The 6,000-nt window shown below is 38.2% G+C and overlaps 1 protein-coding gene across 1 annotated transcript in view; it reads left to right on the top strand.

The window, feature by feature from the left end:
• Positions 1-1,214: 1,214 nt before the first annotated feature.
• The window catches only part of drd2l (dopamine receptor D2 like), a 33,319-nt gene continuing 28,533 nt past the window's right edge, over positions 1,215-6,000 (top strand). The window contains exon 1 of the mRNA XM_012852655.3: positions 1,215-1,470. The gene's annotated coding sequence lies outside the window, so the exon portion shown is untranslated. The remainder of the gene's footprint in view (positions 1,471-6,000) is intronic.

Raw genomic sequence — 6,000 nt, 5'->3', positions numbered from 1 at the left:
TGTGCTTGTCAGGCTTAATAACTGTCTCAGTTCCAACAATCGCGCAAATCGTTCACTAGCATGGAACGGCTTTCTTTTGAACCACAGACTCAATTTATTCAAGAATTAGCTTTTTTTCTGAGCTGAAAGCAAGCCTTTGAGGAGAGATGCTCCAGGAAATCTAAATGGAGATGTATTTATTGAAGTACAGACTAAAATCTTGGGATTTCACCTCTCAGATATCTTAACAAAAATTTTAAACATTTTCGAGTTTTTGTACATTAAGAGGAATATCTATTCAATTTATAAACACTGTTAGAAAAACGATCAGCTGATCAAGTTTTTAAAACTCACATTTAAAAAAAATATATATTTACATCCTGAAGAGAGAGAAGAGGTTAATTTATCATGCACTTGAAAGCATATAATTCATTCTCCAAATTCACTCGTCTCTCGGAAGCAACGAGACGATGTGTAGAGGTGCGCTTTGAGTGGTCAGAATGCTTTAAAACTACAGCCACTGCCACATATGTGCACACATTTTCTGATTGCAAGACTTCTCCTTCCCAGTAATTCACAGCCGCTCCAAAGTGGTTTTACCTGCCTGTAAAGAAGGGAACCAAAGAAATCCTTTTTCGTTTTTGCACAGTTGTATAAGATGTGATTTATCAAAAAATATTAAATGTCACCACAGCCGTTGAATGCCTCGCTGCCAAGGAAATGTATCCAAGGGCCTTAAAGTGAAGCAAATCCCTCCATGCCACTTGCCATAAAATGAAATGAACAGCTGGATTCTCTCATAAAGGCCACGTTTGCTGGTTGAGGTGTTATTCCTCATATCCAAGAGTGTGCAATTGGAAATAAAAACCATCGGGAGCCTGTATAACCTGAGGTGCCCTGGGTGATGTGCTCCTCAGTGAAACACACATAAACTGGTTAGCTCCCCCAGTTCTAATGTGCAAGCATGTAATCGAGAATGTGGCCTACATGCATATTTATATGGAAGTTGCTGATGGAGTAAAGACACATGTAGCAAAGTTTTTGTGGTGTTTTTTACAAAGCTTTATTTTATTTATTTTTTTGGCCAATAATCAGCCAATTAAAGTTTTCCATATTTGTTCCAGAGATCGTGGCACTAAAGCGCAAACTTCAGCATGTCTGGCCACGCCCCCTTCTCTTTCTGTAAGCCAACCGTGCGGCTCTTGCTCTTTCTCCCCCAGAATGAATATCAACAGGCGAAAATGAGCATCGGTGCCCCCTCTCCCCTCCCCTCCTCCTCCTCCTCCTCCCTGTCTCCTCTCCTCTGCCATCCCCAGCAGCTGTTAGCAGCCTCAGCCCCACACTGCGCCGCGGAGAGCGCATCCGCGACGCAGCTGGAGGACGGGAGCCATCGTCAGTAGCGCTCACGTTTTGGAACCGAGCCTGGTCAGGATTGGGAGGTTCGGTTCATGTTTCCCGGAGCTCGGAGTTGAAGTTCAGACCCAGCAGAAAGTAAGGCGCAGATTGTAAAATGCGTTTTGAAATGTTTTATGGGGAATATAGTATGCATGTGTGGGGAAGTGAGGGACGCGATTTATAAAAATGTTGTTGCAAGTTGTACTTTTAACTTCAATACATTTGCGTTGTTTTTATTTGCCAACAATTCACATTGTGCCTGTCTACAGAAATACATAACCAGTCACACAGATTCAAATTCAAGGACATATTTCAGTTTCATCTTATAACCACAGTGCAATGGAATGTTTATTATGTCTATTATTAAAAGGTTATGTATCTAAAGAAGCAAAGATTGACTGTGCAGCACCTGGGTGTTGTGGAGGAGTTTAATTTTGCTCAAAGAAGCCATATGTAAAAAAAAAAAAAAAAAAAAAAACGAAATAAAATTAACGAGAACATTTGTTTTGTTTTATCTATTTATCTCATGCAGTCTACATGATGCGTTTAGTTTTATTTAAGATACAGCTTATAAATTAGGCTATATATTTATCTTATTTGTTCACAAACCCAAAAATCAAAGCTCCAAACCTAAACCAAAACTGTTCAAGAATAGTTTGAGGTTAAGTGTAATTTAAAACGGTTTGCAACAGGAGCTCTTGTAATTCAATCACCCTTAAAACAAGAAGCATCTGAGACCCTCTAAGTGATTAGTTTCTTTGTTTTACCTTTTTTCCTAAGAGTTTGAATTTTGATTATTGACCTTGGCTTCAGTGTAACACCAGTAAAGATTAAAATCTTTAAACCTGTTTAATTACTGGAGGTTTACAGTTATTCACCCAGGCTCTGTGGTAAGGTTTTCAAAGCAGTAAAGCTGTCAGGTTGTTGAGCGTTCTGAAATGGACCGAAGCGCAGACAAGAGGTAGGGAGCCACATGTTGAGATGAATGGTGGTTTATTAATTAAAAAAAAAGGCTAAACTTACAGGCAGGCAGTTGAAGCAGGATTCAGGAACATGACAAGGAGGAGACGAGAACAGGGGCTGCATAACAGAGGATCTGACTGAGTTTGACTGAACTGGCTGACTAAATAGTGGAGAGAACAGAAGGGACAGCAGGTGGAGCAATTAGCAGAGGTGGGACTAGTAAAGGTAATTAGAGCGAGGGCAATGAGCTGACAGAGAAAGGAGGAGAGCAGAATCTAACAGGAATACATGATAAATGTCCAGATAGGATAAAATAAATTACAAAAGCTATATTGAGAACAGGCTGGCAGGAAAAAAAAGAATCTAACAGAAACCAGAATAAACTACTAAAACAATAAAGAACAGAAAACCGTCTGACAGGAGCTGAGTGTGCAAACACTAAACAGAAAAGTGCAAAACCTAACCAGAACTGCCCGATCCCCAGGAACCTAAAATCAACCAAAGACCTGGGGATTGTGACAGAAATGTGTTTTTAGTGTAAAAACCTTGGATTGGTGAGGATTTTGTGAGGGGATCTTTTAGGTAGATTTATTTTTGTTTCCTTAACACCTTTCTTTCCCAATCATGTTTGAAATAGACTTGTAAACTAAATTATAGCTTGAGCAAAAGGATTTTGGGCAGTGAGACAGACAGTATGTTCTGCTTTGTAACTAACAGCTAAACCTTGTCATCTTGACCACTTTAAGCATGTAAAAGAAATTGGTGACATGGATCAAACCCCTTTATTCTTAAATTATGATTCACTAACAGACAACAGGGGGGAAATGGTCTTTAACTATGGAGAAACAAAATTCTGACTTTGCTGTTTTTTAGACTACTATTACAAATCCCTCCATAGCACTTTATCCTCTGCTGTTTGACTTCTGAGTGTGCGTTTGGTCTGTTCCCATCAGGCTCACATCAGCTGCAAGTGAAGCCGCAGTATCTCATTTTAAATAAGAGATGGAGGAGATGTGAAATTGCATGTTAAATAATGAATGTTTGTGGCTGGTTTGGAGCACCGCCGTAGGACTGGAATTTCATGTTGTGGTGTTGGAGTGATTTTCCTGCATCCTCATCAGTTGATAGGGGATTATTTTAAACAGAAGAAGTTGTGTCATTTTTGCAAGCTGTTACATGGAAAAGTATCTATTATCAAATGTTGAACTGATTCACTTCCATTTTTCAACATTTTAAGTATTTACACTTATATGACCATAGAGTGATCTCAGAAATTTGCAACTGTGTACAGTTTTGTTCTCTGCTGTGTAATTTACTGTTGTGTTGCAATAAATTAGAATATCATTACAAAGTAAATATATTAAAGTAATTGAATTCATGAAGGGAAGCCCATATACAGTGTAGATTTATTGGAAATGGCGACTCTGCCTTTGGGCTTGATAAAACAAAGTGGACAAACACCGGCAGAGTAAATAGCTCCCCAAATCATCACTGACTGTAGAAATGTCACACAGGAAGTGAAGCAACTTGGATTCTAAGCCTCTCCACTCTTTACTGTACTACATCTTTATTTATAAAGTGCTTAAAAACAGCCAACAGCTGAAGCAAAGTGCAGTACGTCTCTACAAACTAAAGCACACCCATTAAAAAACTAAAATAAAAAGATTATGCATAAAAACACTTAAAAGAAACAATTAAAAAATGTAAACTGTCTCCAGGTTCTGGGACTCTGATTTAAAAGAAAAAGGCAACATTTACTTTCACTTGGAGAAAACGGACTTTGAACCCCTGAGGAATAGAGCGACAGTTTTTCTCCTTAACACAACTGAGTGGCTTCTGATTTTGTCTACGGCAGGGGTCACCAACATGGTGCCTGCGGGTACCAGGGAGCCCCCGAGGACCACACGTGGTGCCCACGAAGCCTTTTCTAAAAAAGTACAATCTACCAGTGAGCTGCATCTAAAACTTTATTTTATTCTGTTACTCTTCCTGTTTATGCACACTTGCCTTTATAAAGATTTAAAAATGACAACATCTATAACAAAGCATGAAAAATGTCTTCAATTTACATAAAATAAAGGTGAACTCGGTACAGGTAGCCCTTCGTATGACAACACCAGTTAAGGAGCTCTCAGTTTCAAAAAGGTTGGTGACGCCTGGTCTGTGGTCTATGTCTTTAATGTCTGATACCAGCTGCAGTTCACGTCTTGTGAATATCCTTGAAGCTCTTTAATAGGCTTCTTTTTTTCTTTTTCTTTTTTTACAAAGCTGTGGTTATGCTTGCTGATTGTGCCCTTTCTTTCTTCCACCCAACTTTACATCCATATTCACTGATACAACACGTGAACTTTGTAATGTCATAAGAGCTTCTCGTCTGCTGTAACAATACACGTATGTGTTAAAAAAATCATATTCTATTAGTCTTGAATTATATAAAAAAATTCTGAAAATCAGAATTTTGGGTTTTCACTCGCAATACAGATAAGTAAAATAGATTCAGTTAATTTTATGTCTATAGCAACAATTCACAACAGATGAATGAGTTGGTGTCAAGTGTTGTCTCAGTCAATCAGTCCAGTCGTGCAGACAGATTCAAAGTCAGTACTTTCCAGTTTAAACCTAATTGGAATTAATTTTTCAAAATAGGAAAACAGGATGCACCTATTATGTCCAGTAGTTACAGACCGATCATTAAAAGCAAGATTGGTGTGAGAGATTCTCACACTGCAAGAGGTCTTGAAGCAGCAGTTCTTTTTTTTTTTTTGTCCTGAAATCAGCAGAGAGATAATTATACAGCAGAAGAACACAGTTCCCAATGCCTCTGAGTCTCATTCTCACCTCTCAGTAAAATAAATCAATGATTTATGGCAGGACAGCTCGTTGCTTTCACTTAAAGAAGAGTCTAGTTTGAAAACTTCTCTCACACTGTATGCTGTTGTTTTTTTATTTCAGAAGTGCCAGAGCCAGACAAGGGCGAAAATGTAATAGACCCTTCAAAAGTGTCCAATGGGGAGTAGGGCATCGGAGGAAGAGAAACAGGGTGATTTCACAGGAGGATTGGGTGATAGGAGGAAAAAAGGCTGGGTGATGTTAATGGGAGGAAAGTTCAGGGTGGGCAGGCCAGGATGAGAAAATGAGAGGTGGCTTCATAAATGTGATTTCTCTAACCAGCAACAAGATAAAAGTCTGTTAAGAAAATAAGAAAGATCATAACATAACTAATGTAACTTTTCTTTGTTGTTAACCAAGGATGACAGAAAGTGTAGAGTATTGTGTGTTTGTAATTTGGTTGCATTTCTCATATCCTTAAAGAACAGTATTTTATTTTCAGTTCTCAAGAATAATGGTCAGTTAACCATAACTCTTAACCATACAAATTAGAATTTATTTTTATTTTGTTTCACCCCGGAAAAGTCTCATTGAGATTTAAAAATCTCTTTTGCAAGAGCATCCTGGCCACAACAGGCAGCAGGGTTACATGTCAGTTACAAACATCCATCCACACATACAAACTAAACAGTTACAAACCAGTGAAAGTATCAAATGTTAGAGGCAACAGATTTTACAATATCATTAAAAATAATCAGTTAAAACAACTATATGTTAATGTGACAGCATCTCTGTCATTTGAAAGTCTTTTAAAAGATTCCAAGGAGACCAACT

Source organism: Fundulus heteroclitus, chromosome 3 (assembly GCF_011125445.2).
Source record: "Fundulus heteroclitus isolate FHET01 chromosome 3, MU-UCD_Fhet_4.1, whole genome shotgun sequence".
Classification (NCBI taxonomy): Eukaryota; Metazoa; Chordata; class Actinopteri; order Cyprinodontiformes; family Fundulidae; genus Fundulus; species Fundulus heteroclitus.
Note: the sequence above shows the minus strand (reverse complement) of the source record. Positions and strands in the feature narration are given on the sequence as shown.